This window comes from Patagioenas fasciata, chromosome 12 (assembly GCF_037038585.1).
Source record: "Patagioenas fasciata isolate bPatFas1 chromosome 12, bPatFas1.hap1, whole genome shotgun sequence".
In the NCBI taxonomy this organism is placed as follows: domain Eukaryota; kingdom Metazoa; phylum Chordata; class Aves; order Columbiformes; family Columbidae; genus Patagioenas; species Patagioenas fasciata.
Genome location: NC_092531.1, coordinates 9,229,864 through 9,243,364, shown reverse-complemented (window position 1 = coordinate 9,243,364; position 13,501 = coordinate 9,229,864). Strand labels below are relative to the sequence as shown.

The 13,501-nt window shown below is 36.5% G+C and overlaps 1 protein-coding gene across 5 annotated transcripts in view; it reads left to right on the top strand.

Annotated features, from left to right (window-relative positions):
* The window catches only part of TLN2 (talin 2), a 163,241-nt gene that overhangs the window by 5,556 nt on the left and 144,184 nt on the right, over positions 1-13,501 (top strand). The gene's annotated exons all lie outside the window — the stretch shown is intronic.

The following is a 13,501-nucleotide window of genomic DNA, read 5'->3' as shown; positions in this document are numbered from 1 at the left end:
AGATATAGATGACGTAAATATGTGAGCACAAAACAGTTTCCAAAACTTGCTGATAGTAAAAATCAGGCTTGAATTTGTACAGGTGGAAACATTAATTAGCTTTAAAGGCATTTATGGCAAGTATATTTTACCTTTGTTCAATTTAAATGTGCCAAATGCTGTGTAGGAGGAAACAGCAAGGTTGCACTTGGTGGAGAGAATGGAAACAGCAAAAGCAGGTTATGAATATTTGACATGAATGATAATCCTTGGTGAAGAAAAGACCTATGGTAATCTAACAGGAGGGATTTTGGCAGGAATGTGGTGGTGGTGTAGGACTGAAGCACATAATGCTTAGACACAATAAAAATGTTGAAGTACCAGAACAGAGTCAAAATTTAGCAATGGGGCTACAAAGGAATATATGAATAAATGATAATGAAGCTCAACTTGAATGGTACAGTTCTTTGTAGCCTGCAAGTTCTGTGTTTTTTTTTTTTTTCTTGTGATTTTCCCTTTTTTGGCTGAAAGTTTTTCCTAGGTTAACTCTTGTTGCAGTATGAAGAAATGTCTGCTGTTGGCAAGGAGGTATCTGAACTATCTGGGGAAAGGATCAAGTGGGAGCCACTACTGCACAGTAGGAAAGCAGGGTCAAGCAGAAGGAACCAGTGGCACGTCTCCTGGGTAGGGGTATCACTAAAGGCACTGTTATAGGGAGGAAGAGGTAAATGTCCAATTTCAGTTTAAAAAAGCAAAGGCTGTGGGAAATGAGATCACTCTGTTGTGATTTAAAGTACTCTTCAGAAATGTTACATGCAACAGCTGAGGATGTACAGACTGCAAATGAGAAAACAACATCTTGTAGTGTGTACCAACCCTGAATTTTTTTTTTATATTTTAAACAAATTCAGTGGCTGTGTTTGCAGTTGTGAGGAAGGTCCATATCAGTCTGATCATAGCTGGATTGCCTGTTCAGCTGCACTGGGATTCTAACCAGAATTAAAAGTGGCTGAGGAGAAGAGAAGCATAACTGAATGTACGGAGGACTGCAACCTGTGAAGAAAGAATAATTAACTAAACTTTGCCTTGTGAGACTGGATAGACTGGACTATGGATTAAGTACAGAACAAACCCAGACAGAGAGAAATGAGGTTGCAGGGATCTAACAGGTCTTGTCCGAGGCCTTTGTATGTAGAGGATGTAGATGTGTAAGGTGGTAGTTCAAGTGTGTTCTCAGGTACTGTATGGGTAGTGACATTTTTGTTCTCTCTCTGTCCTTACAGAGCCAAGAAGGCAAAGACCAGGCTAAATAAAATGAACTTTTCCAGGAAGCAGAAGGATGGTCTGTTAGTGATGCTACAGCATGAGTTGTGGGTGGTTGGAGGACCTAAGGCATTCGGTCTTTCTCTTCCGTATGCTTCCCATTGTTTGGTTCAAAATGGCCAGCTCATTCAAGAACATGTAGATACCTCTTACACAGAGATGTCTAGCCACTGCTGTGTGGTTGTTCCTGAAAGAAAATGGTCCGGCCTTGAAAAAACCACTTGTAGCAGTCACAGCAAACCGTTCAACATTGACATGAAGCCTTCTAGTACCATGGAAAATAGTTTGATGCTTGGCGATCTTGAGAAAAAGAACAGTTGTGTTCAGTAGGTGACCACCTAGTGGCATAGTACAGTTAGAAAGCCCCAAGTATGCAAATGTCTTGGTAGTATTTTGGAGAGGGAAGCAGTAAGTGTTACTTTTACTATCCTAACAACTTTTTTTGTTGCTGTTTGGTTTGCAGCACAGAGCCATCCATCCCAACAGCTGATGGCTGCCTGAGCTGTAATCCAAATATTTGAGTGAAATTGCTCCATGAGAAGATTTAGGGAAGTGCTCATGGTTCTCAGGTGACTTCTTGTACAGTACACTTAACATTATAATTCCTCTTGTGTACTTCTTGAAAGCAAAAGCTTTCAGCAGCCTTTTTGTGTTAATTAGCATGGTGGTCAAGGTGCTAGGCAAATTCTAATCCATTCCTCCTACCAAAAAGCAAGAGATATGAACTGAGAAACGGCGGAGTGGAAGTCCCACAATTACATTGCTTTCCTGTAAGGAATCCCACAAGATGAAGCTTTAAAATATTTTGAAGGCCTGGGTAGAAAAGATTCTTAATGATTTCATGTCAGAACTGTGGGCTACCTTTGTAAGAATGCTCCAACAGAATGGCAGGGCTCTAGTGGCAAAGAGGTGAGACAGAAAAATACCTCGATTGTGGTGTAAGTGTGTGGTTAAGGTGAACTACTTATGCAGCAGTTGTTGGAGAATATTTAACAGATAAACGAAGCCTGCAACCAGTTAGAAGGGTAGATGTGCCCTGAGGAACCAAGCAGACCACTACTGAAACAACTCTAAGGCCAGGCTATGAAAGTGACTCAGTAATGATTGTGAATATATCTGCAGGAAAAATGTGTTCCTACACAATGTTATTATCATTCCTTTTCAAAGATAAATTGCAGTTTGAAGTGTTAAGAATGCCCTCTGCATATGAGGGCAAAAGCCCTGTTACTTTAGACCAAACCCTAAAAATTTAAAACACTGTGTTCCAGGTAGATCTCATTACAGTCAGTAATGACCTTAATGTTTTTGAAATAGTATTATCAGCTGACTAGGTCATTTAAGGCACTTGTTTCCAAAGATGTTTTGGTCTCACACCCTTATCAGTAGAACATTTGTGAACATGCACCCTGGAAATGTGTATTTACTTATAAATTATACGTATACTACTCTACTAATATAATGAAAATTATGAAATGTATACTAAAACAGAAATTGAGAGGATGAAAAGCACTATTTAAAAAGATATATTTTTTTAACAAAACCCCTTCTTGCTTTCGTTAAAAAAATATTTTAGGGAGAACTGTGTGTTTGAATTTGATTCACTGTTTTAAAAAGAATCTTGGTTTAACACTTCGATACATCTATTTGAAGATCTGGTTCTAAGTTTAGCTGATTTCAATATTTGGTTTTAATGGCTGTCATAGCTGAAAAAGACACCTCACAAAGATACATAGATCCAAATGGAAGAAGTACATTGTTAGTTGTGCTTACTAAATCGTGATACTAATTTTCCATTCCAATACACTAATTATGTGAAAGTTTTTCTTGGAATTCATCTATTAAATTTTCATCTTCTCTGATGTCAATCAGTTGTTCTTGCAAACTAATGAGAAGTTGTTGCATTTTTCTACTTTTAGCAAATGTATTAAGAAACCCCTGAAACTCTTATTTTGAAAGACTTTTAAACAGGTTAGCAAAGTCTGTTTCCAAGTCTTTTAAGTATACAGATTTGAGAGGTTTTTATAGGTGATGCATCACTTTCAGCAACAGAGTTACTTAATGGTGGAAACATTTCCAAACATCATTTGCAAAACAACCTCTGTAGAGTGAGGTTTTTTTTGAAAGATGTTTACTTTCTTACTCACTGTTAAAATGTCAGCTTTACCTTGAAGGGACATCTTAAGTGTATAATTTTTTGAGAATATCTGCTAGGTAGCATACTACTGTCAGCTGCTTGTCATCACAGAAAAGGTCAGCAAATTTTGAAGTTGTCTTTCTCAAAAACAAAAATGCATAATGCATCTTTAAGTTTGAGAGATTTTTTTAAGCACTTTGCCACAAGATAACTAGCAAACCTCAGTATGGGAATATTACTTTCTTGGCCACTCCTCATCTCATTACAAGATATTGTAGGGATTCTACTATTTAAAGGTCTTATTTTTATAAAATGAACTGTATCAATGACATCCTGTAGCACTTTGTGCACTTCTGACTGCAACTTTGCTGCAATAGTTTGCTTATTAATGAAGCAGGGTAAGAATTTCACATGTGGTTCTGTCTGTAACTGGTATCCTTTATTTTTAAAATTCCAGGTAAAGCAGCCATTCCATCAGGGATTACACTTGGAGACTTTTCCCATAGAACATTGTTTCTATTGAAGAAATAATTTACTGCTGAGAGTATGTTGAGTGTTCTCCAGTACATCTTTCCTGTAGTGATTTGCAAAAAAGTAGTTCCCAGTGTATTTCATCCCTGAAACAATCTAGCACATACTGTAAGATGAGACATGTTAGAAACACTGGTACTTTCAGCTAACAGTGTAGCAAACCTCCCACACCGCATAATTTGTTCTAATACTTGTTTCTTCAAATTTTCAGCTGTTTTCTATGTGTCTTCCAGCAGTATTTGCTGACAAAGGAATGCCATATTTTTTTTCTATGTATTATTTCAGACATTTTTCACAGCAGCAGGAAAACCAAGTGCTTTCCCAATGCTATGTGGCTTTGTCTCTTATGATATTAAATAAGAAACCTTAAAAGAGGCTTCGGAAGATCTATTGTTAAGTTCAGTGATTTTTTTTTTCTAAGTATATTGAGTATTCATTACTTGAAACCAGTGCTGAAGAAATTGTAGAGATTTGTACTCATATTCTGAGTGCTTAGTTTTTAAATGTCTTGCTAATCTTGATGACCACCTACTATCATTAGCTAATTTCTCAAGGTACGGTGTACACTTAGGGAGAGGTTCATCATAAATGTTAACAGACATAAATCCATATTTCAAATAGTAATCTTAATAATTTCAAATCTTTTTGGCCAACTTTGTGTCCGATCTGATTAGATTGTTGATTTTACCTCATAATGTGTCTGACAAGGAGCTTGTACTGGGGGTAGGAGATCAGATGATGCACAGGGATTTTGAAGCAAAAGTAAAATCTGTCATGGCATCTCTGTGTATCTGACATAACACAACACTTCAGTGTCTTCAGGGTCAGAGGTGATTTGAGCAAGATTGCAACTGTAGAGAGCTTTCAAAGATTTGTGCATTTCCCTGGATAGAATCCCTTGTATTCACTTGCTTCTTGTTCTTGTACTTGAAAATATGGTATTTAGTAATTTGACCCATGTGTGCTGTGACAGCCTGCAAATTTTTATGAGCATGACTTTGTGAATTGTGGCCTTAAGTCATGCTAGTTAAACTTATAGAAATAACCATTCCTAAATGATTGAAGTTTTGGTTGCATGTTGTGTTTTGTGTTGTGTGGTTTGCTTTTTGTTTGTTTGTTTGTTTTTAAAGTCATTTGGGATTTGTTAGAAGGGACAGCAATTCTTCCTCAGTTTTAGCAGTCAACTCCATGTAGTTCTCACCTTGCCTGAGGCTGCAGTGTTTTCTTTTAAAGATAAATTTCAAGTACCTGCTAAGCTTCTGCTATCAGACACCAGTACTGTCTTGGTACCCTCCCAGTAAGTGTATCTCTTCATGTATGGCTAGGCTTTCTGTAGTTGTCATGTGAGCTGTAAGGAATGAAGTACAACTTTAGCCCCTGAACAAGATGCAAAAGCAAGGTGGGATTGCAGATAACAGTCCTTTGGGTAAGAAAATGAAAGATAAAACAGACTGTTGCTTTTTGAAAGTTGCTTACAAGGCACTTCTTAAAACCAAAGCAAAATGTAGAATGAAGACAGAAAATAAAAGAATAAGAAGAAAAATAAGAAAAGAGTATTTTTTAAAACAACCCTGTAGTTACAGCTTTGTAAAGAATGAAGATTTGCAGTAGTGAGGTATTGATGAATTGTTGGGGTTTTTTCTGGACTATATATTCAAAATTTGATGCTTAAGGTGTACCTTTCCTTATTTAAACAAAAATTGCATTGTGAAATAGTCTTTGTACTACCATGTTCAGATACAGAAAGCAGCCATCGCTTCATAGAAATAGACTTGCTAGAGCAGTTGTATTTTGTACCAACACATATTTCTGATGTGTTTAATAGAAATGTGTGTTGTGGTATCTTGTTTTTTGTGTGTTTTTCTGTTTTCATTTTTTTCAAGTTAGGTTCTTCTGTAAGAAGAGTCTCCAATTTAGCTGTCTTTTATTTGGCACATTTTTGTTGAGTTTATTTTGTGGGGCCTAAGTCTCTCATGACACATGACAAGTGAATTAGGATGCTGGAGACTTCTGCAAGTGAAATTTATCTCCCTTTTTGGTGTCTAGTGTTAAATAGAAGTCAGTTGTGGTTTTTTTTCCTGGTAAATCTGTAGATGTTTGAAATACTTGTGCTTGTCGAGAATTTGCAATTTTAAATTTGAGCAATTCACACTTAAGATACCTCCAAGTAGCTTAGAATTAGAAAAGCTTGCTTCTGACAACACTCAGGGCACATTCAACTAAGCAATAGGAAAATGTTTCTTTGTAAGTAATAAGCTAATGAAAACCTAGTATTTGTATAGTTGAGCTTCCCTAAGGAATATGACTGTTTTGTTAGTAGCTGGTGAAATACTGTCTTTCCACAGTGTTGGTTGAAAATCTCACTTTTTATCAGTGTGGGTGTATCAGTAACCATTAGTTAGAGAAACAAGCACACATTTGATAGAGGAACTGTAGGAAGTAGGACAAAGCCAACCTTTGCTTCTCTTTAATGTTTCTTGTTTAGAATTATGGAATGCTTGCCCAAAACCAGCTTGTTCTCCAGAATGCAGCTGATGCCAAGTGGGGCCAAACTGAAGTATTTGCAGAAAAGATTCAAAATGGTAAGGCTTGATGAAGAATGTAAACAGGTGGATCTGGGTTATTGTTAGGCATACTCTGGTTTGGTAATGGTTGTCTCGGGAACAATGAAATGAAACTCAGGTCGTGTGCAACATCTTGATATAAGTCCTGTAGTCCAGAAATTCAAGGGGTTGTAAAAAGGAATCTGTGTTCAGCAAGAAAGCTTTAGTGTCATACGGAAGTCCTGACTAATACTTAACTAAAGAACGAATTTAGAGCGTAACATTAAAGACTGAATATGTGCATTTCCAGCATCCCTTTGTTTCCATTGAACGCTTGTTTGCTTATTGAAGAAACAAAGTAGGGATTAAAGACACCATCAACAAACATTGATCTCAGTGGTAAGAAAGGTTTCAGGGGACATGGATGGCTCCAGATTGCAGCTTATGTGGCTAGATATGTAGAGTTTACTGCACTTGTTGCTACATATTGAGATATATCTACTTCGAAAGGCTTTTTTGGCACACAGAAGGGAAAAGCATCCCATCTCTTTTGCAGTGAAATACATGAATCAGTATGTCCCTCTAAAGCTACCTATCAAGATCTTTAAGTAAAGAGGATGCCCTTAGGAGAGTTTTGACAATAGCTGTTTTGTCAAAGATGACTTCTCTGTTATGCAAAGCTTTAAATTATCTGTCTAATACACTGTGGAGAGTGACTGCTACCTGCACTTGAGGGGGATAAAGACTGTGCTTAAGGTTCTCTAACCAAAATACTATACTGCAAAGGAATGATACAGTTCTGTATCTTCCTAGTGGAATGAATGAACAACTACATCACTTGAAATAATTATTTACTTTAGAAGAGTCTGATTTTTAATTTTTTTTTTTTTGAGCTTGAAGAAATAAGCTGATAAGTGAAACTTTTCTGATGTTATGTGGAAAAGTCTGAAGGGTGCTGCAACTTAGAATACAATAAACATTCATTTTGCTTTGTTTATACTGGTAGCTAGTGGTTTCTAAATGTTGGTTCTTGGCTTGTTTGGGGGCAAGTCTTGCAATAGTTGTATCCTGCAACTGAACAAAGGAGAAGTGTTTCTTGAGTCTTTGAGAGGAAAAATAATATATAGTCAAAAGGTAATGCTTCTCTGGTTGTGGAGATAAGGAACTTCCCAGTAACTCAGTTTTGAAATCCTTGAATCAGAAGGAAAAAGATTCTCGTTTTCCCACATGCTCTCCTTTTTCAGTGTATGCTCAATTGTCTTGCTCCAATGTCTACACATAGAAACTTACATATAGTCCTACATAAACCCAAGTGTACACAGGAAGCGGTTTACACGCTTCTAGATCTATATGAAATGTGTGTGAATGTTGATATCTTCTCACATTGAACTGGGTGGTTGCATCATCTTTTGAGCTGCTGTTTCAAGGTCTTGTTGCACTGAGATACCTTTGTAATTGCTTTGTCTGCATTTAGTGTTTGGTTTGGTGTGGTTGTGTTGTTTTGGTTTGTTTTTTTTTAAGGTGTTGTTAATCATATAAGCTGGAAATGCAAAATACAGATAGTTATTGTTTAGGTCTCTGTGGTGACCATGGGACCTTGGAAACTAAAGAAAAGACATGTTATTTCCTAGGGCCCTAGATTACACCTATATCCCATGGGTTTAGGCTTACAGCTTAGCAAAGTGCTTCTTCAGGCAACACAGAAAACTGTACATAGAATATAAACTATATACCACAGTTTTGTAATTACAAGAGGGACTGTGATAGTGTTCAAGTAAATAAATGTTTGTAGGGTTTTTTGAGGAGGTTTATGGAGATGAATTACACTTTATAAGTGCCTCCAAATGTATCTTATAGTAGTTCGGGCTGCCTCCATAAAGTGTCAAAAGAATAACCTTGAAGGTAAACTAATTTATTAATGAAGTGGTGAAGTTGTGCTTTCTGTTGCATATACTAGATATCTTGTAATATACCAAACACAAATTTCCAGTTATACACAGAGGCATGGGTCAAAGCCTTTGAAACACTATGGGAATCTGTGTACAGGAGACTCAGGGCTCTAGGAAATGTGTGTGTAAAATATGCTCATATATGATGTGTTGAAAATGGGCACCAATATGGCCTATGGCCTTGGCTGTTGACAATTTACAATCCTAATAAATCCACCTAATTACGATTGATGATCAGAAATAACTATATATTCATTGATTTTTGAAGAACATAAATGATCTAACTTTAAGATTATTTCTTTGATTTCTTAAGGAAAAACAGACTCAGGAGTACATGGTATTGATTTTTGAATGCTTTAACAAGGTTATTCGAAGTCAGAGACAAGGACCATCCTTTGTGCCTAAGCTGCTGAGGTGCTCAGACATGAATTGAAATCTGGAACTATTTTTGCAGCATTTGTGTACATGGAATGATGATGTATTGTACCCTGTATCAATTAATTACTGTAATCCATTTTTGGTTTCTTCATTCTCTCTTAGAGAAAAGTGGGTTTGGTAGCTTAAGGCCAAGTTCTCCTGTCATCTGATATTTCTTTCTCTTTACACAGTGTGTAACCGATCTGTGGACTCTGTCACTTTCAGGGATCACAGCTGAGAAGCCGTATGGGCAGGACTGATGTGGTTATGCATGCTACAACAGAAGTCCTCAACTTCAAACACAAACAGCACAATTTAAGTTGAGAGCCCAGGGGGAACATTTTTTTTTTCTTGCATTGCATATGCAGGGTTGGCTGAGTGGTCAGGATTTTACCGTTCTCAAAAGTATTAGAGGTGTGTAATTGCTCTGTCAAAGGTGAAGGCAGAGACCTTGATGGGCAAGGTGGAAGTAAGTAAATATGTGTGTCATAGCAAATTGAGTTCCTGAGCCAGAATGTCAGGTTTGGATTTGAAAATTTAATTTGGAATATTGACTTTGCAGGCATTTTTTTAACCTACAGCTTGCATTTGAAGCTTTATTAAACTTGCATTCCTCTATCCCTTCTTTCAGTTTGCATTCTCCAGTAATGTTTCATATACTCACTGAGCATAATGGAAATAACAAATCTGAATTGCTGTATTCTAATAGCACTTGAGAAACTCTGAGAGTAGATTTTCTGCATCAGTGTTGATAGTGTTAAAAGTCTCTTCTTAATTTGCAGAAGTATGCAGTTACCTAATATATTCAAACTGTTGCATTATTAGAAAAAAAAAAAAAGGCAGCTTCAGCTTCCAGAGGTGGCCCGTTACAGGTCTGGCTGGTTGATAGATGCTGCTTTAAGTGTAGTCAACAAATGGCATGCCTAACCTTGTTGCTGTAGGGGGTTTGGTTCCTGTACAGCTGATACTTGAATCCAGTGGTGTTTATAGTATCACTCAACAGGAATTACCCAAACCCATGATTAAAAAGTAGTAACTTTTTAAAAAATATAGTTAGCAGAATAAAAATAAACAAAAGCTATGGGTGAAGGAATCTATTTTATTAAACACTTTATTTTAGAATAAGAAAATGTGAAGCATGTAATTCAATTATAGACTTGGATATCTGAGGTACTGGCATAATAAGCTGAAAACTGCTTCTGAAAACAATTGTTTCGGTATTTTTTAACAATGCTGCATGGAGACAAGTTCAATTATTTTTGATAATGAAAGTGCAACTTTTGTCCTTGATGAACGAGTTGCCATCTCTTACAGTTAGTATTAAAAATAAAACCTAGTATTTTTGAGCTAGGTTACATACCTGATGATATTTTGTCTTGAAATAGTCAACACTTTAGGAAAGGGTAAAAGTGTTTGATTCATTTTGCATGGGGATATATTTCTCTTTTTGTACTCAAAGTGGTGAAACTAACCCCATCTTTCAGTGACATGTAACTTACAGTTTTTCCCAGCTTCCTGAGCATTAATGCCACTTTGGCTGAAGAACTTGTAAGGTTTTTTGCTTCTAACATGCTTTCTACTTGTGCCTTATTTAGGATTTAATATGTTGCAAGTTTGATTAAAATTAATATGAACTGTTAAGTGTATGGTTTTAAGTTTCTGGCTTGTTTCTAATGGCAAAACAGTAACATCTTGCTAACCTTGACTTGCACCTGGAATGTGAGCAGCCCATTTTGGTATGCTGTAAACATTCTGTATACTTATGGTAAAAATGCATTCATTCTGAATTGCTCTCTGTTAGTGTTTATTCCAACACACACGCCTGTGCACACACATTTTTTGGCATTTTTTTTCCTAAACTACTGCCATGGTGAGCACTACTGAAATACTTATTAGCTGCATATTGGAGTGCAACCTGTGTCAAAGTGGTTGTTCCTTGGAAGATTTATCTGCCTGCATAGCAAGCGCTCATTGTTTTATGAATTGCTACAATTAGTATTCTATGTTTCTGTTTTGGAAAGAACCAATCCTGTTTTATTAAAACTAAGACTTTGGAAAAATATGTTTCTTTAATTATATTTGGGTTTCATTACTTTAGATGAATGCCATAAAAATTATCTCCTGTGTCCAATTTCGGAGAATAGACCACTTGGGCTCCCCAAAAAGCAACTCTGTCTTTGAACTGATTTACAGTTTCTTATGTGTAGAAACATCTACCAATGAGCTTCCTGATGTGATTAGCTACACTGCTGAGCACAGCTCAGTTTTTGCAGAAATTAGTAGCATGAATAGACTGTATTGCAGTATCTAGCTTCTTGATCTACATGGGGCAAAAAATTATTTGGCTAGTGTATTGACAGAAGACTTAGTTGACTTCCAGTGTGCCTGGCAAATTGATTCCCCTCCTCAGCTTTCGAAAATTGAAAGTGTTCTTATGTTTATAATTTTACATTTAAATTAGTGTGACAGTGTTAGGACAGCTTCTGACTGACAGTAGCATAGAAGTCTTGATCAACTGTGTGCTTTGATACTGTTGTTGTGGGGAAACAAAGAACAATGTATTTCATCTTACACACTGTTTCTGGGTTGAGTTAGAAACTCAGGATTCCATTTGAAAGTTATTTCCAAAGATTGAAGTCTGCTTTATAAAGCAGACTTGCAGCGAAGCCAAATTTTCAGATTAGTCCAACCAATGCAAAATCTGTTCTTTTCTGCAGCTTCTCAGCTGTAGGAAAGTTGGTATTACTGTTCCTTATTTACTCATTTCAATGCCAGATACTTCCAAGTTCACTTTATTTGGCATTAAAGTAAAAACCATCCACAGAACGCTAAATGCTGACTTTGATTTGTATGTGTTGTAGAAATGGTCAAAGTGTGTCTTGCTGGCTTGCAAAGTTTTCCAATCACTTCCTTAGAATGGTGTTTGAAATGTTTGTGCCTTTAATTTCTTTTTTACTCCTCTGCAGAAGAAGTTGCTTTGAGAACTGCCTGTTAAATTGGAAATGACTTTACTTGCCTTGAGTTATAAATAGCAGCAAGAAGGAAGGGGATTCCCCTGCTTCCAACCCCCATTCATGGCTTGCTATTTTGATTCAAACCATGTCTTACAGTGCACTTTGACTTCCAGCCTTCAACATGCTGCAACATGTTGTATTGCAAAAACTATGTACTTGAGGTCATGAGCAGGTAAAGTTGCTGCGATACTAGTGCGTGCTTTTTTTTTTTTTTTTGATTGGCAGTTAGTAGAATTGGAGATACCACAACATTTATTGAAACAATGCCCATTTGATATTCAGTGCCATATACTATTTTGTTTGCTTTATGCATTGATCTAGGCTATGGTGAATCATTAGTTAAGAAGCTGTAATAGTGAAACACTACTGTGCCTGAAATTTGAAGAAAATAAATCTTGTGTATATGATAGCCTGAAAGGACAACAGTTTTTCTTTGTCTGGCTTTCTCTTATGGGACTGTGGTTCTTGTACTGTAGCTGTTATGGAGGCTAAGCACTTGAAATAAATGATAAAATAACTTTGTAATGTTTTTGTGTGTGTTATTTCTTTAAGACAACATATTTAAACCTCTTAAAAAAATGTCATGAAGCCTTAGTAAAAACATGCCCTTATTATATAGTGTAACTAAATATTTATAGTGCTAATTGTTCTCAACGATTTCATTACATATGTTGTGTGGCTGACTAGCTGATCAATTACCTTACTAAAATACATCTTTGGTCAAATGTTAGGTTGGTACTGACATTCAGTTTACACCTCACCTTCAAGTCTGCTTCTGTCTCAAACTTTGCAATGCAGTAACTGTTGGTGTGTTGGGAGGGAGCAGCTGATTAATTAAAATGTGATAACGTGGTTGATACTTGATCTTGAGAGTAATGCCACTGCGACGCTGTTTTCTTAATTCACAGATATCTAGTGGATTGTATAAAACCCACCCAACTCCTGTAACACAGTGTAAAATGCTCTGTATCTATTAAGTGTGTGATAGACCAGAGTTAGTGGTATTATTTTGTACATCACCGTGATGTAGCTTTGAAGGGAAAATGAAGTTAAGCTTGACTTGTGACTTAATTGAAGGGCTAGTTAAATTGATTTGACATTGGTGTTAGTTTTATGCTACTTCCCAAATCAAGATAGCAAAACTGTGGGAGGGGGTAGAATTAGTATAAAAAAGCTGCAGATAGACTCATATCAATCCTCTTCCATCCTTTTCCTCCTGTTGGACGAACTGAAACCAGATTTATCTGGTTCAGCCTCTCCATGACTGACACAAGTGGGTTATGAGTGGTGATTGTTTCTTCACAGCATGTCTCTAGCTTATGTTCCCCTCTACCCATTTGTTCATTGTATTGTAATTCTCTTTTAGCAACTCAGAATTTTATAATTTAACAGCTTTGGATTTTTGTGATGTTTGTAATTTAATTCCAAATACTGAAACTAAGACTGCAGAAAGTGTTAATGATGAACCAGTCTTTCAGATGTGGCTTTTTGGTTAGAAACCAGAAACCACACAACACTTAATAGCTTTAGCTTTCAATATCTACGTGGCCATTATTTTGTAACTTGCTAGGCAACATGCTGTTGAAATCCTGCTAATGTTTTAGTGAACTT